The sequence below is a fragment of the Delphinapterus leucas genome, chromosome 12 (genome assembly GCF_059928025.1).
Source record: "Delphinapterus leucas isolate spDelLeu-1000000601 "Yukka" chromosome 12, BTC_Dleu_Yukka2, whole genome shotgun sequence".
Lineage (NCBI taxonomy): Eukaryota > Metazoa > Chordata > Mammalia > Artiodactyla > Monodontidae > Delphinapterus > Delphinapterus leucas.
In genome coordinates this window covers 84,051,435-84,076,210 of record NC_143140.1, presented here as the reverse complement: position 1 = coordinate 84,076,210, position 24,776 = coordinate 84,051,435, and the positions used below count along the sequence as shown (strand labels likewise).

The window sequence follows — 24,776 nt, the reverse complement described above, 5'->3', positions numbered from 1 at the left end:
ATCGATGAACAAGATACTGGCCCTGGCTTATAGGAGTTTATAGTGTAGAGGGGATTATGATCATAGAAGTACTCCAATTTATAGTACCATGAATTTCTGGACCTGTAGATGTTGAAGAAACTATCAGTCCTTACTTATAGATGAATCCTTGTTCTACAACACTTCCGTCTTCATTCTTTACTGACTCTAGTTGCTAGTAACATCTTGAAAATTCAACAAATATAGTAAGTCCCCTACATACAAATGAGTTCTGTTCTAAGATCGCGTTTGGAAGTCCAATTAAGTTAGCCTAGGTACCCAAGTAACACAAGCGGCTACATAGTACTATATGTAATAGGTTTAGAATACTTTTCACACAAACAATACATAAAAAACAAACACAAAAAATAAAGAAAACATTTTAAATCTTACAGTGCAGTGCCTTGAAAAGGACAGTAGTCCAGTACAACAGCCGGCACACAGGGGCTGGCATCGAGTGAACAGGCAAGAAGAGTTACTGAGTGGAGGAGGGAGGGGAGGTGGGAGATGGTAGAGCTGAAGGATCGCCAGCAACAGGAGACGGAGGCCAAGCTGCAGTTTCACTCACGCCTGATGTTGATGGAACGCATGTTCGCATCTTTGAAAGTTCGCAACTTGAAGGTTTGTATGTAGGGGACTTACTGTAACGTATGCTAGAAATCTTATGGCAGATATATATTTAAAAACATTTCCAGCAGCTACCCCATTACTTGTGTGTCCAATTCTTCGATCATCTATTTTGTGAAACTCTCTTATTTTGCCTCCACCATGATCCATCGTTTCAGGCTCCATAGTGTCTGCTGATGGACGATGCTCATAGATGGCAGGCATGGAAGATCCAGGGGAGCTGAGCCTCTGCCTGGGCCAGGGCCATGGATACGGTCATGGCTGGAAATGTAGGAGATGGGGAAAGAGTGCTCAAGAGTGCTAGAAGGAGTACTTTGTGGCCGAGAGATGAGACCCTCACTTGCCAAAGGCCTGCTTCGTGAAACCAGCTACAGTCTGGCTGGGGGCTCACCTGCCTTGGGTGGGCCCTGGCCTTACCTACAGAATGTTGGTTTAGTCCTGTCCTCAAGACCGAGTGAGGTAAGTAAGGCTGAGATGCTGTGTCCCACCTGGGCGTGGTCTTCCTATTATTATTGATTAAGGCTTGATTCAGAGATGGTAAAACAAGGTTCTCAACCAACAGCATTGCAGGCTCCATGGGATTTGTCAGCAGCTTGCTATTAAGAAACAATCCAGGCTAAAATTGCCCCAGTTACTAACTCATTTACTGAAACAGGGAATGATTATTTTAAACTTTGCAATTCTTAGGCATAGGGGTTTCTTAAAGTGATAAAATAACCCATTGGTGAGACTAATACGGGGATCTTTGCTTGTTAAGAGGAAGACCCAAAGGTATCAGGTTGGAGCTATTGATTTTCCTAATTAAGCAAGTGACTGAAGGGTGGAGAGGAAAGAGAGAGAGAGAAAGAGAGACAGAGAGAAGCCAAGCACCAAGCTTTTACATTCTAGTCTTTAATACTGGAAAATTTAATTAATTCAACAAACATTACTTGACCATCATGTGCCAGACGCTGTACCTTGGGGTTTACAGTTTAAAAAAAAATCCCTGTCTTTGGAAATCTTGCTTCTTTTAACAAGGAGAAGATTTCTGCAAAGAAAACTGATAGAATGTTAGGAAACTACATTATATCCAGGATGCTTTTTGTTTTTGTTTTTATTTCTTTTTCTGCGGTACGCGGGCCTCTCACTGTTGTGGCCTCTCCCGTTGCGGAGCACAGGCTCCGGACGTGCAGGCTCGGTGGCCATGGCTCACGGGCCCAGCCGCTCCGCGGCATGTGGGATCTTCCCGGACCGGGGCACGAACCCGTGTCCCCTGCATTGGCAGGCGGACTCTCAACCACTGCGCCACCAGGGAAGCCCCAAGATGCTTTTTATTCAAGGGGGCTGGGGTCCTTCTATACAACTCATTCTATACTCCTTGGCTTGGCAGGTGAGATGTGCCTTAGTCCCAGCCTCAGACATCCTTTCATTTTTATTTCTTGCTACTCCTCCCTCCCATAGCTTCATTTCTCAGCTACGCCAATGATTCTCATCCTTTTCCAACTCCATGCTTCCCTTTTCTTGATAAAATATATATTGAAATGCCCTCTTTACTATCTCGAAATGAGATTCACAAATAATATAACCTACTTATAAACTTAAAAAACCCTACTTACATTTAAACTTAAAGAAAAAAAACCAATATAATGCAGTACAGTAATTTGGCTGAGGGCGTGAGGCCTGGAGCCAGCTTGCCCAGGTTTGAAACCGGGCTCTGCCATGGTACCTTGGGCAAGTTACTTGACCTCTCTGTGCCTTAGTTTCTCATCTCTGAGATGGGGGTAAGAATACCTGTCTCAAGGAGTTATTGTGAGGATCGAGAGAGTCATCTGCACAGCTCATAGAATACGTCTGGCACACAATAAGCTCTCTATTAATTCTTCATGTCCTAAATGAGATATGAAGAAGAAATAAAAGTGGTTTACAATAAAATAATATGTATTTTAATATATAAATGCTCAGACATGATCATACTAGGAAAACAAAAGAAATAGTCAGACCCTTGCTCCAATTTATAAGGAATAAGTTTTTTTTTTTTACATCTTTATTGGAGTATAATTGCTTTACAATGGTGTGTTAGTTTCTGCTTTATAACAAAGTGAATCAGTTATACATATACATATGTTCCCATATCTCTTCCCTCTTGCGTCTCCCAAGGAATAAGTTTTGATTTAGTTAAGTAAGATGATACTCAACTAAATACTGTTGATACTTTAAAAGGATATTTAGCTTTTGAAGAATACCTAGCTAACCATATTCACACACATATGTCAAAACACTGTGAATGTCACAGCTACTAATACAGGTGGATATAAGACTGATTCCATAAGCAGGCCTTCCAGTGCTATTTTGGTTTTTTGAAATGGTGAATGGTTCTTCATAAAGTTCCAAACAAAACAAATTTACAAGATAAATTTGGAAGTAATGATATTTTAATGTTAAATATTAATATCCAAATATTAATATTAGATATTAATATAATGTTAAACATTTAATATTTTAATATTAAAGCCATGCAAAAAATTCTTTGCTTCTAGACTCAGGAAGGTAAAACCTGTATACTACTCATATTTACGAATATCTGGCAGGACACGAAGTTGGGTGGGACATAGGATAATTCTTTGTTATGAGGCTTCGCTTTGGTTTTGAGCAGCATCAAACTCTTGCCATGAAACCCACCCCCAGCCCAACTCAATGCCAGAAACAACTCTCAATCCCTGTAACAAACAAAAGCCCTTATAAATCTCCAAAATGTCCCTTAGGCGGCTGTAGGAGCTCAGTGAGAACCACCAAGCTGGTCGTCAACGTGCCAACCTCCTGAAGCTTCTCTCTCTGCATAGATGGTCATCCCCTGCCCCATCTCCCCTGTTGATACTTCATCTGTGCCTCAAGGATCAGAGACTATGCTGTGTCCTGTGCGAATTTGGCTCAGGGAGATCCAACCAGATTCTTTTCCTCCGTCTCTGACCTTTCATAGTCCTTCTATTTGGCCCCAGTCCTATGCTGTCTCCTGTCCTCCTTTTCCTCCTAAGTCTCTGAGTTCTCCTCCTGCCCAGGCTTCAGAACCCTCAGGTTCTAGCACTCAAGAAACATATTCCAGGGCTTCCCTGGTGACGCAGTGGTTGAGAGTCCGCCTGCCGATGCAGGGGACACGGGTTCGTGCCCCGGTCCGGGAAGATCCCACACGCCGCGGAGCGGCTGGGCCCGTGAGCCATGGCCGCTGCGCCTGCGCGTCCGGAGCCTGTGCTCCGCAACGGGAGAGGGCACAACAGTGAGAGGCCTGCGTACCGCAAAAAAAAACACCAAAACACATATTCCATAAATACATTGAATAGTATTTAATATTAATAATAGTAATAAATAGTAAATAAGGTGAAGGTTATTATACTGATTAGTGGAAAATATTGAAAAGATGCTTCAGGTCAGGCAGAAATTAGAGAGGATGTCATATGTTTTGGACATATGTATATTCTTTTTAAAAAAAATCTTGAGTATTGATGTACTTTCATGTATAACTAACATTTTCACTTCACTGATTTGCAGTGGCTGAGGCTCAGGAAGCTGAGTTATTTGTATGTATGTTTTACCAATACCGTCCCAAATCAGGAACACAGCTGTGTGCTGTGTTCAAAGTGTGAGCTTGAAACGATTCGCCTGCTTTTGGGATAGGGTTGATTCTGTCTGAACTGAAGGGATCTAACAAGCTCATATTGGTGATGGTTCACTAGTGAAACTTAAAGGCTGCCTCTCCCAGAGGGATTGACAGCACAAGAGAAGGAGACGGCTTAAAAAGAAAGGAATAAAACTGTAATTATGTCATTTCGAATCAGAGAAAGAGTCAGAGATGCTTTATGGATGGTGTTAGGGTGACTCCTGGCATAGCACAAATCATAGTTTTCCTGAAAGATGGATTATGTTTTTGGATCTTAGAGTGTAAAATTATAGCCCTCACAAGTAAAATATATGTAAGTATCAGTTAGGCACATGGTAGTTTACCGAGGGGCCTATGGGGATACAAATTTAAAAAACAATCCGTCCCTGCTTTCAAAGAGCTGACCGTCCAGTTAGCAGCGAAACTTCCAAGCAGGACAGCTGCATAATTTGCAGGTCCCAGTTCAAAATGAAAATAGGGGAACCCTTGTCCATGGATTATTAGGAATTTTGAAAGGGTGATATTAGAGCATTAAACCAAGTTCAGGGTCTTTCTTTTTTTTTTTGTTTTTGCGGTACGCGGGCCTCTCACTGTTGTGGCCTCTCCCGCTGCGGAGCACAGGCGCCGGACGCGCAGGCTCAGCGGCCATGGCTCACGGGCCCAGCCACTCCGCAGCATGTGGGATCCTCCCGGACCGGGGCACGAACCCGTGTCCCCTGCATCGGCAGGCGGACTCTCAACCACTGCGCCACCAGGGAAGCCCAGTTCAGGGACTTGAGAAGGCACATGTCACATAACATAATCATAATAAAATAGAATTCGAGATTTTGTATATAATACTGTGAGAGCAAAGAGGAGGAAATAGCGCAGTCTGAGGATGGGGAATGCTTTCCCGAGGAAGTGACTCATGGGCTGCACCTTGAAGGACAGACAGCTGGGGTAGCTGGGGTGATCCCGGCAAGGGGAGCTAAGGGAAAAGCATCTTTGCGCTGCTGCAACCTTCTTCCCTCCAACCTGATCACAGGCTTTCCACTTAGCTCTTCTGATTTGAATCCTTCTTGTGATTTCTTTATACTGTATTCATGGTCTTCTTGTTTTGTCAGTTTCAGACATTATCTACTGACCTCAGAGAACAAGCAATGAGAGTTTGGCTCACTTGAGAACAAACACCCTCATCATCTCTTTCCTCCTCCCATTATAATTAAATTTCTATTTTTAGTGCTTCTGTTGGTTACTTGGGTGACTTTCTGAACAATATGCTTACACTTCCTTTCTTGCCTATACAGCATCTCCTGACTGCTCACATTGTCAGTGAGCACCTCAAACTGTGCCCGCCCCTGCCCCCAGCACCATCCACTTCCCCACTTCTCCAGTGCTCTCCAGTGGAAATTCCTGCATTAGTAGAGATGTTCCATGTGCAATATGGTGGCCACTGGACACAAGTGGTCTTGAGCACTTGAAATGCAGCTAGCGTGACCTAGGAACTGGAGTTTTAAACTTCATTTCACCTTAATTAACTAACATTTAAATTTCAATGGTTAGTGGCTATCGTGTTTTACACCCCAGCATATTTTTAAAAAATTAACTTAAATTAATTAATTAATTATACAGCAGGTTCTTATTAGTTATCTATTTTACACATATTTGTGTATATATGTCAATCCCAATCTCCCAATTCATCACACCACCACCACCCCACCCCCGCTTTCCTCCCTTGGTGTCCATACGTTTGTTCTCTACACCTGTGTCTCTATTTCTGCCTTGCAAACCGGTTCATCTGTACCATTTTTCTAGATTCCACATATATGCGTTAATATACGATATTTGTTTTTCTGTTTCTGACTTACTTCACTCTGTATGACAGACTCTGGGTCCATCTACCTCACTACAAATAACTCAGTTTTGTTCCTTTTTATGGCTGAGTAGTATTCCACTGTATATATGTACCACATCTTCTTCATCCATTCATCTGTTGATGGATGGTGCAGCATATTTTAACTTTTATATTGTCAAGGCTTATTTACAGTCTTTTCTAATTTTATATTTTCTCTATACCTTGATTCTTAAAGTTGGGAATCAGTTGTGAGTATTGCATTGTCATGCCTATATAAGTATTACTTATTTTACCACCAAGTAATATAGAGTAATTGAGTTTTAGTTCTTTTACTGTTTTTATTTTTATTTTGGGGTATTCTAACTACTTTTACAATTTGTTTTTTTTTTAAGATTTTTTTTTGATGTGGACCATTTTCAAAGTCTTTATTGAATTTGTTACAATATTGCTTCTGTTTTATATTTTGGTTTTTTTGGCTACAAGGCATGTGGAATCTTAGCTCCCTGACCAGGAGCTAAGACCACACCCCCTGCAGTGTAAGGCGAAGTCTTAACCACTGGATTGCCAGGAAGTCCCTCAATTTACTTTTTTAATTCTCTACCGACCCTTAGCTTACTCCATATTTTCAAGGATAGTACCACACTCTGTGATCCCATGTTTCTCCCCCAAACTTTGCTTTTGGAGCCATTTCCCCTCATGCTTGAGTCTGCTGCATTGCTGTCTATGCCAGCAGCTTTATTGCACCTTTTCACTCCATTCCTAAGCTGGGTCTTCTCTTTCCTGGATTCTACCTCCTCCGTTATCTGGTTTACTCCCTTTTTTCCAAGTAAATTTCTAAGACAGGGTGTGTGGGAGGTCATCTTTCTGCATCAGCTCTTTTGTGCCTGAAAATAGGCATGTTCTGCCTTCATACTTCATTCATAGCTTAGTTCAGGATCAACGAGCTACTGCCCATGGGCCAAATCTAGCTGCTGACTGTTTTCTGTACAGTTCATAAGTTAAGATAGTTTTGACATTTTTAAATGGATGAAAAAAAGTCAGAAGAAGAAGAATATTTTGTGACGCACAAAAATCATACACAATTCAAATTCTGGTGACCATAAATAAAGTTTTATTGGAACACAGTCTTGTTCATTCACTGACATATTGTCTATGGCTGTTTTCAGATTGCAACAGCAGAGGTGAATAGCTGATCTGTGACTACTTATTCTTTAAATATTTACTATCTAACCCTTTACAGAAAAAGCTTGGCAACTCCTGGTTTAGGTGATCAGAGCCAAAACCCAGGTTTCATGACCCCATGTAACCCAACCGTAACTCTGTATGGCTTCCCTTTACCTTCCTGAATACTTCTCCTCTCCTCTGGCCAGACTGGCCTCCTTGCTGTTCTTCTACCCTACCAGTCAGACTCTGGAGCCTCCGGACTTTTGCATTTGCTCATCCCTCTTCTGATCACGCTCTTTCCTCTGATGTCCGCTGGCTCACTCCACTTCTTTCAGATATTTTCTCTGGGATCACCTTCTTTATGAGCCCTTCCCTGGATACCCCATCTAATTTTTAGCCTAATTTTCTCCCTATACTCTGTGCATTTCTTACACTGCTTTATTTTTTTTCCTCCTTAGCACTTATTACTACCTAACACATTAGCTGTGGCTTGTTTTGTGTAGAGAGCACACCATCCTGATTGGGGCAAGAACAGAAGGCTCCTGAGGGCAGGGTTTGCCTTATTGTTCATCCTCTGCTGTATCCCCAGGGCCTGAAATGGTGCTCCAAGATGTTTGCTGAATGAATGAATGTTGTACTCTAGTGTGAAATCAAGCTCCTGCAGAACTTGGGAGGTTTTGCTCACTTGCCTTCTAACCCTCAATTCTACTTCCAGAGAAACCTGGAAACTTTCAGTTTCTTGTTTCTGTGGAAGTGACTTGTTTTCTCTATTTGGGAGATTTTAGGATTTTCTCTTTGTCTTTGGTGTTTGGGAATTTGACCATAACTTGAAATTCTTTCTCCTGGGTACTCAGTGAGACTTTTTTTTTTTTTTTGCGCTACGCGGGCCTCTCACTGTTGCAGCCCCTCCCGTTGCAGAGCACAGGCTCCGGATGCGCAGGCTCAGCGGCCATGGCTCACGGGCCCAGCCGCTCCACGGCATGTGGGATCTTCCCGGACTGGGGCACGAACCCGTGTCCCCTGCATCGGCAGGCGGACTCTCAACCACTCCGCCACCGGGGAAGCCCCACAGTGAGACTTTTTAATCCAAATACTCTTGAACCTCGCTTAACGGAATTCTGTCATGTTATTTCTTTGATGAGATCATTGAGTAACATTTCCTGAAAGATTTACTTGAATTTATCATCCAAGCTTCCATTAGAATCTTTAATTGGCAATCATATTTATAATATCCAAGGGTTCTTTCTTGTTCTCAGATTATTTATCTTTCTTAGCACCCTGTTCTTTTTTTATGGATACAATATCTTCATAAATATGTGTAAGGACACTGATTAGAAGGTTGTTTTCCCACTTTTCTACATTTCGTGGTTACCCAAAAAGGAGATGATGTCATGCCCCAGCACGTGCTGAGTGACACTCTCATACCAGAATTCGGAGTTCTCACTCTGAAGTACCCATATGCACATACATTGCCTGTATTCTCTGTATAATTTCAAACTTTTTAGAGAAGAATCCCCCGTAATATTGCCCAGGGTGGGGTGAAATGGATGCCTGCAGGATTGTGGGTGTTTGCTGTGTAAAGGCTGGGCTGATAGAGATGTTTGACAGAGGGGTATGGGAGGAGGGCTAGGTTCTTACAGACTTTCAGTGAATCTTCCAATTTTCAGCCCCCTCACTTATTTAGATTTTCAAGCTTCTCTTGGCTTTCTGAGTCCTGATTTGCTCAGGGATTCCTCATCACAGGCAGTCCATTTCTCCCATAGTGTCCTTCTTATGGGTGGGATGCTGTGATTCCCCTGCCCTCCTTCATCTCTTACCCCTCCTCTGTCATCCCGTCTGCCGGAAATCTGTTGAGATCTCTCAAGCTCTAATGCGCTTCCTCCATTTTTACTTTTGCTATTGTCGGTTTATATATTTTTTATACTTTTCCTATCATTTTAATGAAATCTTAGGAGGGAGGGAAGGGGGAAAAAAATCTGTGATCAGCCCATCTTGAACTGGAGAGACTTGAAGAGGATTCCACTTCTATAAATCAGGTGATTATGCTTAGAGAATTTAAGTGGCTCCAATTCTAGCCCTACAATTGTAAATTATGTGCCCTTTGAGGATGTCTTTGAAGATGACATCTAAAAGCCTGATGAGAAACGAGGCCCTGCTACTGATGTCACTAAATACTTTTCATATCATCTATTACTTTTGGGGGCTATCTAACGCAAACCACTAGAGGACAACTCAACACAGGGATAAGAGGAGGCAGAACTGCCCAGAAAGAGAAGTTCTACAAACAAGAAGCCACTGGGAGAACTTTCATTTTATCCCTGGTCAAAAGGTATAGCATTTTGGGCTTCCCTGGTGGCGCAGTGGTTGAGAGTCCGCCTGCCGATGCAGGGGACACGGGTTCGTGCCCCGGTCTGGGAGGATCCCACATGCCGCGGAGCGGCTGGGCCCATGAGCCATGGCTGCTGAGCTTGCGCATCCGGAGCCTGTGCTCCGCAACGGGAGAGGCCGCAGCAGTGATGAGGCCCGCGTACCGCAAAAAAAAAAAAAAAAAAAAAAAGGTATAGCATTTTATAATCCTGTCACTCCTCCACAGATTTGATTTAATTTTTATCTTCTCATGAAACTAACATAAAGAAATCAAAGATGGCTGAGACCAGAGACTGAACTAGTTTTCAAACTATTATTTAATCCCCAAAGGCAAAGCTTTGACAAGATAGCAACTTTGTTATACATTCTCTTTCTTTGCTCCCTCAACAGTTATTTATTTTTAACAGTTTTTATTGACATTTGGATTGTGAGGTATGGGGGATGTCAGGTTTAATCTATAAATTCAAAAACTTCTGAAGAAGCAGAAACGTAAACCATGCCTTACAGAGGGTTTCCACTTTGCTTTTGAAAATGTTGCCCTTAATCTATTGCCAGTTAAACTGCAAGTCAAGTGACACTGGTTTCTGTCACCTGTTATCAGTACCTCTTCAAATTAGGAAGATCTAAAGTCAATTTAGATCTTAGAATTATTTACTCCTCCACCCAGAATGACCCTTTTCTCCTTATCTCCAGTGGTTGTGGGCCAGGAAACAGACCCTCTATTTGCCCTGATCTAAGCAGCTCCTGCTTAGAAAGGAAGACGGAAGGAGTGATCTGCTTTTGTACTTGGTAGGGTTGGGGGAGCCCCATGCAGTGAAGCTCTGCCTTGTCATCCTTAGGAAGGAGCAGATTCATTGACCATTAAGAGGAGAAAGGCCAGGTCTCAGGGATTTCTGATCCTCATGGGGTAAGTGATTAAGGTGACTGTATAAACCTATATAAGCTTATAGAAGAGTCCAACTCTGGGCTTGCTTTGAGGTTTTTCTCATTCCTGTGGTTAGGTGAAAAGGTATTCTTTTTACTGAAATTGCTTCAGCCACCTTCCAGATTCTAGGCTAGTTTTATAGTGTCATTTAGGTTTTTGCTTATGTGTCAGTTTGTTTCTTAGAGATAGAATGATGAGGGTCGTTAGGTTTTCAGGTCTGGGCGGTGTGATCTTGGTAATGACTAGAGTGGGCTGCAGGCTAATTTACCGCTTGGATGAAAGCCTCAGATTTCCCCTTAGTGCTATGACCATATTGATGATTTTATCCTGAGTCTTCCCTCTTGTTAATATTTGAATGGACAGGGACAACTTCCGTTTGGATAAAATTTTATATACTTTGTTTAAATAAACCTGTAGGGTAACCCCCTGTGATCCCCACCTCCTAGAATGCACACTTTCTAGAGTCCTCTCCTCCGGAGTGTAGACTGGAACAAGTAACTCGCTTCTAACAAACAGAATGAGGCAAAAGTGTTAGGATATCACTTCTGAAAGTAGGTTACAAAAGACTGTGACTTCTCTCTTTTTTTTTTTTTTTGCGGTACGCGGGCCCCTCACTGCTGTGGCCCCTCCCGTCGCGGAGCACAGGCTCCGGACGCGCAGGCTCAGCCGCTGTGGCCCCTCCCGTCGCGGAGCACAGGCTCCGGACGCGCAGGCTCAGCGGCCATGGCTCACGGCCCCAGCCGCTCCGCGGCATGTGGGATCTTCCTGAACCGGGGCACGAACCCGTGTCCCCTGTACCGGCAGGCCGACTCTCAACCACTGCGCCACCAGGGAAGCCCTGTGACTTCTCCCTTACTCACACTCGCTTTCTGTCAGGAGGTCAGCTGAGCTGGGCAGGGAGAGCTGAGCTGTCGGTGGCGGAGCAGCCGATTAAAGCCATAAGGCGACGGTGAGAGATCACTGCCCGTGAGCGCACAGGCAAGTGTATAGCTGGAGGAAGGGCCCGCTCCCCCTGTCCCATTTTCCCCAGGGAAAGGTGCATTGTCGGGGGTCAGGACCAAGGTGGGGATCTTCTCACTGGGGAGGGAACCCCAAATAAAAGGCTCCAGCGGTGTGATGGCCCCCGAGGTGTGTGTACGTGTGTGAGAGGGGGCCGGGAATGGACTAGTCCTGGCTGCGTAACGGGGGTTCTCACACCTCCCTTTATAAGGGGGTCTCGGCAGAGACACCGGAAGAGGACCTTGGTCCAAGGTCTCAGATAAAATGACTCTGGGATATAAATATGCAAAAGAGCTAGACTGACCAGGGAGGGCCAAGACCTTGACCACAGCTCCCCTCAGACGCTGCCGTGCCCTGCTGTCACCAAGTCTGCTGCGGGGAGGGCAGTGTCCCTGTGAGACCTGCCAGGGAAAGCCCTCGCAATTACCTATGGTCAGGCCTGAAAGATGACACGTGGCAGTGTAACCAGGAGCTGGACTCCTTGCTCCCATTCTCTTTCGCTCTTGCTTATTTGCTCTGATGAGGCCAGACGCCATGTTGTGAGCTGCCCGAGGGGAGACCCACGGCGTGAGGAACAGAGAGTGGCTTCCAGGCAACAGCCAGCATTGAACTGAGGCCCTCGGTCCCGTAGCCCTTGAGAAACTGAATCCTGCCAAGGACTACGTGGGTGAGCTTGGAGGAATTTCCTTTCCCAGCCGAACCTTGAGATGACTGAAGTCTCCGCTGGCACCTTGGCAGTAACCTTGGGGGAGACCTTAGCTGGAGAACCCAGCTAAGCTGGGCCCAGATTCCTGACACTCAGAGACTAAGAGGTAATAGGTGTTTGTTGTTTAGAGCCTCTAAGTCCTGGGGTCTTCTGTTACGTTGTGATCGATAACTAAATATACGTGCTAGCGATCTAGCGACCACATCTTGGGAAACTGCATGGTCATGAGCCTGTTTCTAATGATTTGATTCCTTTTCTTTGAAAGTGGAGTATAAATATAATGAGATTGTGTTCTTTCCCCAGCAAGGTATAAAGGAAACTGGTATCGAAAAGGAGAAGTGGGAGGACTGGAATTTTATATACTTTATTTAAATAAACCTGTAGGGTAACCCCCTGTGAACTCCCTGGGTGATGCATTCAAATCTAACTTTTCCCTGTCATTTTCCTTTTCTAGTGTGTGAAGGAAAAGTTTTGAAGTTAGTCCGTTCAGTATGCTACAAAAGAATGGCAGGCTAAGCCTTGTTCTTATCCTAAGATACATTTTTATGAATTTATCTGTGCCCTCTATTTATAAGTAATATGAACCGTTAAGAGAGGAGAAAGAAGGGAAATGTGAAAGAACATTCAGCCAAAAAAGACTGATGATAAAAAAGCGGCACTTCAACTAGATACACCGGGAACAGTTCTGCAGGTGACCTTGTACTCCGTGCCTGCAGATGACCTCGCCCTCCATGCCTGCAGATAAACATCTTTGCCTCCAAATCAGCACAGCCAAACCATGCAGTGTTTCACACACGTGTCCTGGAAATGAACACACCGAGTAGTGTTTAATGATCGGTGGAGCCAGACAGATGAGACACGACTGATTTGCATGAACCGTGTCCTGGGTTTCAGAATTGAGGAAGGTTTCATTAAATGACAAGAAGGAAGAACAATGACATTGGGGAAGTAGAGATGACACTTCCTCTTCTTTCGAAAGAGCCTTACGCTCTGGTCAGCCTCTAATGGTCATCCGGTGTAGCCAGAGCCGCCTGAGCTGTGGCCGCTTCCAGTGGAATCCTCAACCTTGGCCTCAGAGTATTATGAATTTTCTGAATTCAGGGATAAAGAGCCAGTGCTTGGATTTACTCTCTTTTTATTGCATGTAAGTAAAACCACTCCTTGGCTGATATATGAAGTCGTTGCTTGGCATCTCAAGATGGTAAAGCAGTGGATACCCTAGTACTCTCTTTAACATAGTGAGTTGTAACTAAGATGTGACTCTTGGGATGTACCGTTTGCTCAGCTCTTCATAAACTTGCTGCTGTCAAGTCCAGTGCTAAAGACACGCTTTAGCTTTGAAGGAGAGAGCTGTGTACTCTGCTTTCCTCTGTTTCTTAAGTGGATGTTGTATTGATAGCTGCTGGGACCTCAGACCGTGGCTTTGATTTAGAAAAGCACAATTCAGCATGTGTGTGGGTCCTGAGGAGTTCATTTGGGGAAACACTCTGTGGCCACCCTCTTTTGAGAAGGTGTGTTCTTTGTGGAGAATCCCCCTTTGTATGCAGGCAGCTGGAGGGGATCTTACTTTTAGATAAAATCACAGGCTTGACAAGATATCTCTGTGTGAAAACGAGAACTTATGTGATGTTGGTTCAGAGGTTTTTACCCAGGGCATCTGAAGCATTTGGTTTTCTTTGCTTGTGTATGTGTGAAGGAAATTTAACTGTAAGAGACAGGGTTATAACCCGCCAAGGCATCTTTGACTATGGTAGTGGAATTTATTAGTCTGTAGGGGCCTGTGTGTTCTTAGTACTGTCCTAGGCATTGTATAGTCATACACAGAGTCTGATTCCTCTCCATCTAATTAAAATTTTATGTGGAAATGGAAACAGAAAGAACACAGGTTTCTTTCTGATCACATCATGCAAGTGAGAAGAAAAAGGACTTCAGTTTGTGTATTTCATGGTGTTCTCATTCTTTAATTTATTTTTTAAACGTCCCTTTCCTCTCTTTATATATCAACTGTCTTCTCTGGAGAGGGTCCATGTGTGAACTCTTGCAGGTAAGCTGCATTAAGCAAATACACATCATCTGAGTACGGAAATAGGAAGTTCTTTCCTGCGGTAGCTTGCTGTGGCAATAAGAGATAAGAAATTACTTCATGACTATTGCCTGAGACTTTCCTTTTTACTCTCATATCCTTCTTAAGCAGCTCACTTCTGCTTTCCATCCGGCATGGAGGCCAGGCAATGTGAGCTGGGAACCCAAGCACAGGCTGATAACTTGCAAGCAGGTTGAATAGGGTAAATGGTGTGTGAGAGTGCAGAAAAATCCTTAAAAATAAGCTCTTTGGTATTGAAGAAAATCCTACAAATGGGAGAATTACTGCTCTCTTCAGTGCTCTGGACAGTGCCTGACCCATAAAATTCTCTCAGTCAATGTTTGTTGAATGACTGAATGACTGATTGGGATTGTTCATAAAATGAGTGTGGTAGGGTAGCCTTTGCCCTGTCTCCATTACCCAGGCACATAAGGAACTGCAGGTTGGAAAAGGTCAGAGTGAAGCAGGAGAGGAGGAGAATATGAAGGTGGGAAGAGAAGAAAGCGTATGTAGAAAGGAGATGATAAGAAGCCTTAAAGGTGGCAATATGGTGGTGAAGGTGGAGGTGGAGGAGTGGTAGAGTGGTGGTGATGAAGGTGGTGGTGGAGATACTGGGGCCGGGGGTGGAGGTGATGATGGAGATACTGGAGGTGGTGATAGAGGTGATGGTGGAGGTGGAGTTGGTGGTGGAGGGGACTGTGGAGGTGATAGTGGTAGTGATGGAGGTGATGGAGATAGTAGTGATGGAGGTGATGGAGATACTGCAGGTGGTGATAGAGGTGGTGGCGGAGGTGGAGGTGGAGTTGGTGGTGGAGGGGGGGACTGTGGAGGTGATAGTGGTGGTGATGGAGGTGATGATGGAGATACTGGAGGTGGTGATTGAGGTGATGGCGGAGGTGGAGGTGGAGTTGGTGGAGGGGACTATGGAGGTGACAGTGGTGGTGATGGAGATGGTGGTGGAGATACTGGGGGTGGGGGTGGAGGTGATGGCAGAGGAGGTGGTAGAGGTAGTGATAGAATGGGATTGGAAGTGGTGGTGATACAAGTGGTGGTGGAGGTGGCGGTGGCTGTGGCAGAAGTGGTGAAGTGGAGGTGATGATGGGCGGGCAGTGTGACATAGTCGGGAGAAATAGTTTTGGGATTAGACACAGCTGTTCAAAATCCATATGCACCACTTACTAGCTCTGTGACCTCTGAACCTGCAAAATGGTGACTATAATAAACTGACCTTTTTGTGTTGTTCGATAAGGATTAGAAATACGATTGCACGGTGCCTGCCACCTCGTGGATCTTCACCAAATGGCAGTTACCAATATATTTTCTTCAGTTTTTAAATCGCTATAGCCACACTTACAGATTTAACCACCAATTTATCTTTTCTTCATGTTTTTTGCTGTTTTCTAAATTTCATAAATTGAGTATGATTCTTTTAAAGAATTATTTATTAAAAATAAGTGTTATATACCTAGTTATCAAGATGGTTAAGCACATGGTGGTATATCTATATAAAAATACTATCAGTAAAATGATGTTTATGTCTTATATTAAGGCTAAGTTAACGAAAAGGAGAAACATAACTCTCAGCTATGTAAAAACACTGCAGAGAAGCAGGATTGAGGTAAATATGTTAAAACGTGAACATACAATTAAGTTGGTTTATAGCTGACAGTTATATTTGTCTTCGTGCTTTTCTATTTTTTTTCAAAATTTTCGTTAGTGGAGCATATTGAGACTGCCTTAAAAATCTGAAAACAAAATAAACGTTGAATTAAAATAAATAAGCAAAATTTTAACTCTCTTAACCTTCCACCAAAAGTGAAACAAAAGTAGTGTTTTAGTTACAGTGTGCTGAAGTTTGTGGTTCATTGCGATGGATGAAATAACGCGATGTATGTTATTTAATTTTCATGGGGGGGGTCTCCTTTGAGATTAAGACTGGTGCAGAATCGTGTGACAGTTCTAAAGTCAGAACAGTGAAAAAGGTCCCCTCTGGGGCTGACTGGTCTACTTACTTCCTAGAATCACATGAAAAAGGGCAATTTTGTCTATATGATTTACAACTGCCTCTAAACCTGTATTGGGTGCTTTTCTAGCACGTTCAACGTCAATTTGATAGTTCTAAATTAAGTTTAGATTTGCCACCATAAGAGTAATTAGTTTTTAAGGGAATGTTGACTTGTGTTTTTCATCTTGGTGTACCTGGGGAGAAATCAGAAAAATATTTTTGTGCAGTAAGAAATATTTCTTGTTAGGATCTCGGCCATCCCACCTCCCAGTGCTGGCCTGTCACTGTGGAGGAGGCCCTTATCAGAGACTTAACCGAAATCAAGTATTTTGGCTTATAGGTATTGGAATAAATCTCCTGTCCTTGACTTAGAAATGATCGAGTGAGAGATAATTGGCAGACAGAGAGGCAAAAAAGTGAACAAAGGTGAGCAAAAGACAGATTTCCTAAACTGACACGGGTGTTGAAATAGGAGGACTTGAAAGGTGAACAGTTAGCCAGTTTAAACTCACCCCAAAATTACTAGAGTGTGGATGAACTCTTAAAAAAATTCTGAATAAAAAATGACCAGATCTTCAGTGAGAACTGAAATTTAGATTAGAGATGAAAGAATTAATCAAACAGACAATGGACCTCATGACCAGTTGTAAAAGCCAGAAAACCCAGTACGGAATATGATTTGAACTAGAGGCAGCAGCATGGTAGACTTTGGAACAGTTGGTCCATAGCATTTGCTGAGTATTTCATGTGTGGAGCATTGAATACAAACCAATGATATTATTGAACACTTGCCATATTCAGGGCACTGTAATCAAGACTTTCATTTTTACACGAACACTGGTCAAAGCAATCACTTTTCAAAACAATCCTGGGAAATAGCACTACTGTTATCTCCACGAAGCTGAAGTTTCGAGAGGTAAAGTACCCTAAAACCACTCCGCTAGGCAGGGGCAGACATAGGATTCAAACCCAGATCTTTGTTTGTCTCTGAGCCTGTGGCCTAACTACCATTGTACATGACACTACGTTGATTTCATTTGCATTAAAGATTTTCTTATACAGGATAGTTATCTGAGGCCAAGAATTGGGAGACCAAGGGGGAGTATGAACAGATCCATGCTCTACTTTGAAATCTCCTTAAGGGACATTCCTTTCCATTTCTTGGTTGAAGAGGTTGGAAAGGAATTTTTCTTTTCTTTTCAGGGAGCTGCCTGTGCCCTGACATGACTGCACATATGTGGTTGTCAATGTAGCTGCTTCTTAGGCAGCCCTGAAGTATTATGTAAGGAACCAGCAGGAACCAAAGGGGTCTGGAGAGCCAGGGGGGTTCCATGGCTTTCAGAGCCATCCCTGGTTAGTCCACAACCTTAGTCAAGATATATAACATTCTCCCTTCACAAGGGTCCCTCCTGTTGCCCTTTTATAACAACATCCTATTTAATTTGAAAACATCCAGTGCCTTTCTTGAGTGTCACCGCACCCTTAGTGGTAATGCTACACATTAGGCTCTATTTATTAGTGGGAGCAGCACAGATGGAGGGGTTAGGAGGCCTGAGTGCCCTGCCTGTGGCATATAAAGGTTATATGCTATCAAGCAAGGCCTTTAACTTCTCCGTGCTTCAGTTTTCTCATCCATAAAAGCTGAGATAAAAATACCTAACCAGTCTGTTTTGTTGTGTGGACCAAATGCAATTAAGTGGAAACGCTTTGAAGAAAGTAAAAACGTTATAAACCAATGGGGCCTTCTGTCTTGGCTCGGATTTTATTTTCTTACCATGTAGAGACTCAGTTGACATGCAAGAGCTTTGTTGGCATAAGAGGATTAGGTGAAAGGTAGTAGGGGGTGTTATGGGTTAAACTGTGCCTCCTCCCCCCCCCAAGAAAAAGTATGCTGAAGTCCTAACCACCAGTACTTCAGAGTGTGACCATATTTGGAAATGGAGGTGTTGTGGATGTGATTAAATTAAGGTTAATGATCCAATGAGACTGATGTCCTTATAAGAAGAAAGCCCTGTGAAGACAGAGATACCCAGGGAGAAGACCATGTGATGTGGAGAACAGAGACTGGAGTGATGCAGCTGTAGGTCAATGGACACCAAGGAATCGCCGGCCCTCCAGATGCCTGGGAAAAGTCAAGGAGGGATTCTCCCCTATGGGTTTCAGAGGGAGCATGGCCCTGACAACACCTTGATTTCAGATTTCTGGTCTCCAGAGCTATGAGAGAGTACATTTCTGTTGTTTTAAGCCACTCAACTTGTGGTCTTTTGTTACTATAGCCCTAGGAAACGAATACAGGGACTAAAGAATAAAAGCCATTGTAAATGCTAGTAATAAACTGATCTAATTGCTGGCAAGCACTTCTAGGGACCAAATCCAATATGACTCATTTCTCTGACTTTAACCTGTGGCATTGGGCCTCAGACAGTAGATTTACTACATCATTGAATGGGAATGAACACAGACACTAAACAATGGAACACATTTACAAAATGGAAATCAGGCTATGGTGAAATCTATAAAAGGGCGTTCTTTCATAAATTGAGTCTAGCTGGGGATTTCAGACTATTATACTGATGTGGTCATTTACTAGACATGGAACAGTAGTGTCTCTTTGGGAGGATATTTACTTCTCCAAGTTGTATAGTGAAAGAAAAGTTCAAATATTTGGAATTGGAAAATGATGTAATGTGATAGCACTTTGGTCCAAACATAAAACCTAAGGCTCCGATCTAAACCTATAGCAAATGGAAACTCCCCAATTAATGGATGTTGGGTCATTTTAGTGGTTTCATCTATAATTGTTGATCCCTTTGTTACATAAAGTTAGTTTGGTACCTGCATGGCTATTTTAATGACAGCGTAAATAGCCAGGATTTCAAGCATATTCTGTGTTTCTCTGCAACATAAGAATCCCTTACTTTCTCTTTTCAGTCGAGTTTAAATTACTCTAATTCCTATTACCATAATTATCCCTAGCAGAGCAACATTCTTTTAGCAGGAAAACATCATTGTAAGAGGCTAATTCATTTAATCTACTCAAAACTAAAAATATCTTTTTGCTCCTCCCCTTCATTGATTTATATTCAATTTTCTTTAGACTTGTTACTAATTTTATATAATTTCTTTCAAAATGCTCAGTGGAAAGTTGTGACTGGTTAGATTCTTTCACATTTGAACAAGGTAGAATTTCCTTATTTTCCTGACTTTCACGAAAGGAAATACTTCCTTAGGAGTCTTGTGTAGTAACCTCTAATAGCACATAGGACGAGAACATTTAACCATTTATAGGCAAATTTATATATTGATACCAAACACTGGTCTAAAATAGGAAAATACAAGACGTCTCAGAAAAAAGGAAAGAAATGGAGCTGACTCAAAATTCTTTCCAGGAGTCTCAATTTAACATTATCCACTCCTACAGGATATAATTCGTTATAAGGTGTCAGGACCCAGCCAGAAGACACTTGGCCGCACTTATACTAAGTCACATTTTAAGGAAGAAACCTTTAATTCTTTTCAAAAACTGAGAAAATGGCTGCAGATGTGAAAACCATACTTTTCAGGCTACTTGTTTATGATTATTCTGTTTGGATAGCTCAGAGTATAACACAATATGGGGGAAGTTTGCACTATTTTTCTGGTCTGATGACCACATGTTTGTTGTCTCATTAATTTCTTGAACGTGTTGAAGATTCTGCTAGTTTAGCAAACTAATGGTCGCAACAGGAACATTTTATTAATTCACTTGAAGTACAGGTCAGTTATAACAACTTTGTTCTTTCCACCTGTTAAAAGCCTGAAGCAAATTATGCTAAAGGCCTTATTTGCTGGTTCCTTATTGAACCATAAATCCCAACCTCCCTTACGATCCTGACAAATAGGCAAAGAATTGTTCTCACTCGTGAGTGTGAATATTAATCATACAGTAGGATGAATACCCACTATTGAACATTTAATAGTCACCAAATGCCTATTGGATACCTCATGTTTTCCATGTGTTTTATTGTAAGAGAACAGACAAGATCACCTTTTAAGTTCCCTTATAATCGTGTGAATTAACACTGCCTTTTCTTGGTTAGATTCAGTTACAGCCATTCTGTCAAAGAGAAGGCTCTGAACTTGAGCTCTCTTGGTGAAATATGTCCAGGGTTTTCCAGCTAGAGCTGGATTTCACCCTGGAGGCTACCAAGCTCTCCTGCACTTGAATTTTCAACTTGATTAATCAGCTGGAGCCCTTTTGCGTAGGTAACAGGGACTTAGAGGGAGTTGTCGAGCAAGGTTTGAGGTAGGCACTAGAGCGCAATTGTTTTATTTTGTAGACGCTCATCAACATTCCAAAGTGATGTACAAATCAGTTGCCTTGAGAGGAACGCCAGACCCCTAGCTCTTCTGGGCCCAGAAGCCAGCGCGAGATGAGAGACCCCAGAGCATTCATCAAAGCAGAGTAAGTGACCAGAGCGTGATAGGTTTGGCTATTTCTTCCGAAGTGACTTTGCTTTTCACTTTGGTGTTCCCAGTAACAGCAGAGTCCTAGACTCAGGGTCATTTCCACTTTGCATTAAATACTTTGTGAGCTCTGCACTGGGAGCAAATTAGCAAGATTCTCTTCTCAATCCTGAATTGAGTTCAGACACTGAGCATTGCTGCCTGCCCCCCACAGCCTCATGTTTCTTACCAAGGACGTGCACCTTTTACCAAGGACGTGCACCTTTTGCCAGTGGATGGAGGCCCCTGGCCAGTGAGATGTTCTCTATATTGCTTGGAACTTTCTGGGCAGTGAGCACCACTGAGGCAAGCCTTTGAATGAAGGCAGAAAACAGCATTCAAGAGGGCTCCTTGTTTACGATTGTAGTTTCTCAAACAGGCTGCATTTGTTTCCATGTGCCCAGCGGCTGTATGTCTTGTGTAGTCAGTGCTACTGTTATTGCTAAGAGTTAACGTGTACTGTCCACTTGCTGTCTGCCAGGGAAGGGGTTAAAGTCTGTATATTCATTGTCTAATTTTCTTAACCAAATGACTCTAGGAAGCGCTGTTATTAACTAGCTTCCCTTTTCCTGATGAAGAAACAGGCTCAGAGAGGTTAAGAACCTGGCTCAAGGTCACACAGTAAGTGGTATAGTCAGGATCCCAACCTCAACAATTTGCTTCTGGAGTCAGAAGTTGAACTGGGTCTGCTGGACCTGAGAGTCCAGTAACATATGGCCGCTTTGAGGGCAGAGGGAAAAGGATGCCACGTGATTTCTTATTTTTAGATAAGGCTGCTTTGTGCTTGTTCACCTTTCCATTCATTCCCCAGGCTGGGAATGTATGTAATCTGACCCCATTTGGGCCAGAGGAAATGTGTTTGGGTGAAGAATATAATGCTAAGAGTGCTTGTCACAGATTCACCTGAGCCTTAAGGAAAATCTCCTTCCTAAAGACATTTCCAGATCACAGCTGAGGAGGCTTGGGACAAAGAGACAGGACATTTGCTTCTAAGAATTCAGAATGAAAAGGGGAAGAAAAATGGATATTAAAAGTTAGGAAGGCAGGATTTTGAGAAGATGTGTTTGAATAGTTTCCATTCATGATTTCTATTTATTATAAGACCAGGAAAAGTTCTTCAGAAAAAGAAAAGGTTAGTAAATAGCAAATTAGATAAAAGGAGAGGAAAGAAGGAGCTCTTTAGGCAAGTACTTTGCATTCAACCTCGTACTAAATTTATGTTATCAACTATCTTGCTATTTACTTCTTAAGTTTTTAAAATAATTTTTTTTTCTGTAGCACACATGTAATGTATGTTTATTGCCAAAAATGCACATACACAAGATAAATATTTCCCATGATCCTACCATATTGAACTAATCATAGCTAACATTTTGGTGCAAAAACTTCAATATTTTGTCTTTTTTCTTTATATATGAGTGTATTTGACAAAAATGAGATAAAACTGTACTCTGACATATTAAAATCATATTCCTATCACATTACATATTTTAGATATAATAATTTACCAAATAAGAGTGCAGTTACCAAACTTTTTGAATGGGTCATGATGGATAAGTGAAGAGCTTTTTCTTCATAATAACTGACCATAGAAAAGTTCAGGTATTGAGAATTTGCAAATACTGCAAAGAAGTGGCAAGTTTAACAAGTTTTAATCCCAAAAGTGGCTAGTTGTCATATAAAACAAAACAGAAAATAACAAGAGAGCAAAATGCGGTAGAGGGAAGACCCCAGCATGAATCTGAATAGGCAAGTTTTGGGGTGTCATAGCAGGTGGCAGCGGCTGTCTTTTGGAAAAAGGGTTTTCCTCGGCTGACTTGTCTTTTTGCAATCTTGTTGTGGTGTCTGGTGGTCCTGAAGACTGGTGTAGGACCCTAGTCTCCATGTGTTTTTAAGTCTGTCACCATCATCACTCATATGAATTTTTGAGTTACTTGGCCACAAATGGTATTGGAAAATTATTTCTTAAACATAGAAATTCTCTTATGGTCCCTGAGAAATTCACCAAAAATTTGTTGAGAATTTTCTGTGTATCAGGCATTGTGGAAAATATAAACAAAATATTTTTTAAAAGTTAGGCCCTAGAATATCTTACTAATTTACTGGGGCAACAAAACTAACACGAGACATTAAACGAAAAGACGAAAGTGATACATGAGTGTCATAATGAACAGTGTAGAGAGTACTGTAAAAGTTAGAGAATGAACCAGGAGAATTTAATGGTGGAGGAAGAAGTTGAGCAGGATATGAAAGGAAGGGTAAGTTTCAGGCGGATGGAAAGAAGAGAGATGACCACGGAGTCAGGGGGAAAAAATACAAACAGAGCTTTTCCCCTGGAGCCAAGACAAGATGGCGCTCATGCTGCTGTATATCAGGCAGCTACATAATGGGAAGAATCTTGGACCCCAAGCCACATGCTTTGTTCTGCCAGTTGCTATGTCGGTGAACTTTGGGTTGTAACTTTTTCATGTCTCAGTTTCTCCATTTGTGAAATGGGTAGCATCATATGGCTACATGCCTCAAAGAGTTATTGGGGTCTTGCACGAGATGATGTATATACACATGCTGTAAGTGTCACTTGTGATGGTGATTTACTGGAAATACAGACAGAAGAAGAAAACAAAAGGACAATAAAGTAGTTGTAACATACCCCAAGCCAAAGTTGAGTGTTTTGAAGACAGAGGGAGTATATCATTGGGTCAAACGTAGCAAGAGCAAAGGGGAAGTCAGAGGGTTGATAGGTTGATGGCATTGATAATTCCCCTCTGGAGACATGGAGAAATGAGGGGAAATGAGAAGATGAGGAGGAAAGTGGTTGATGGGGAAATGGAGTGCTTTGGAGAAAGTTTGATGATAAGGATGGGTTTTCATACATTTGTATTTTTTCTAATAAAACGGTACTTTCTTGAGTATTGTGGGCAATGCATCATGTCAAATCTTTTAATATGTTCTTCCCACTAATTGAATGAGAGGAAAAGGAAATTTCTTCTTTTCTCCTTATTTCACTTATTTTCCCTTTGTATCCCTAGAAGCATGACACACTTCTCAACAAATAGTTGAAATAGTTTTGAAAAAATATTTTCATCAATCCAAGTGGGTAGTAGTTAGATCTTGGGCAGCAGTTCTAGGCTTATGCATCACACTTCTCTTTTTAAATCAAGTCATAGAGCTATTATAAATTATTAAGGCTAAATATTGTATAATTAACTCATAATGAGTTATAACCATGAGAATCAGATAAAGCATGAATGATTCCATACAATCCATAAAGGTACATTTCAACGTTTGTGCTTGTGTCATTCCTTTATTAAATATTTAATAGATTTTGACAATTAATGTCATCTTCCTTGTGCATTGAACCTTCTGGTGGACACAAAGCAAAAACCAAAAGATGTGTAGCAAGTAGGAGAAGAAAAAACAGAGAGGTTGGAGAATTCACACACTCTATAAGAGGCTCCTGAACTGACTTAATCTGGCAAATTGCCTGCCTATTTTTGTTCATTATACTCTATTCACACTGCTCTTATGGTCAAATCTAGGGCCTTTCTCAGCTCTCATCCTCTTGGATTCAGCATCTATAGACTTCAAGACTCACGTAGACCTTGTCTGCCTTAAGGACATATACTCCATCTCTCAGATTTCTCCTTAAGCCATTCAACTATAGCATCTTATTTGATTTACGTCTTGGTTCCCTGTCTTGTTATCTGTGGAGGTTCTCGGGAAGTTCTCTGATCTCAATTCTCTTCAACTATTATTCCACAATATTATTTGAAACCCCCACCTTTCCAGTCTTGATCCAACTCTGGTTCCCCACTCAGTTTCCTCTTACTAGCAGGGTTTTTTGCTCATATGCACTGGCGTTGTTGCAACTCACATATGTTTAGAATTGAACTATTGCCCTATATTCTCTGGTTGTTCTCCTTATACTCTCC

General features: G+C 42.2%; 1 protein-coding gene across 11 annotated transcripts in view; it reads left to right on the top strand.

Annotated features, from left to right (window-relative positions):
* Positions 1 to 521: 521 nt before the first annotated feature.
* The window catches only part of IPCEF1 (interaction protein for cytohesin exchange factors 1), a 195,891-nt gene continuing 171,636 nt past the window's right edge, over positions 522 to 24,776 (top strand). For 7 of the 11 annotated variants that reach the window (XM_022559844.3, XM_030760279.2, XM_089922177.1 and 4 more), the window contains exons 1-5: positions 531 to 1,104; positions 10,481 to 10,548; positions 11,443 to 12,377; positions 12,726 to 13,415; positions 20,679 to 20,803. The gene's annotated coding sequence lies outside the window, so the exon portion shown is untranslated. Of the gene's footprint in view, positions 1,105 to 10,480; positions 10,549 to 11,442; positions 12,378 to 12,725; positions 13,416 to 20,678; positions 20,804 to 24,776 lie in introns of all 11 variants that reach the window. The other 4 variants (XM_022559836.3, XM_030760277.2, XR_016395259.1 and 1 more) reach the window with 3 other exon arrangements.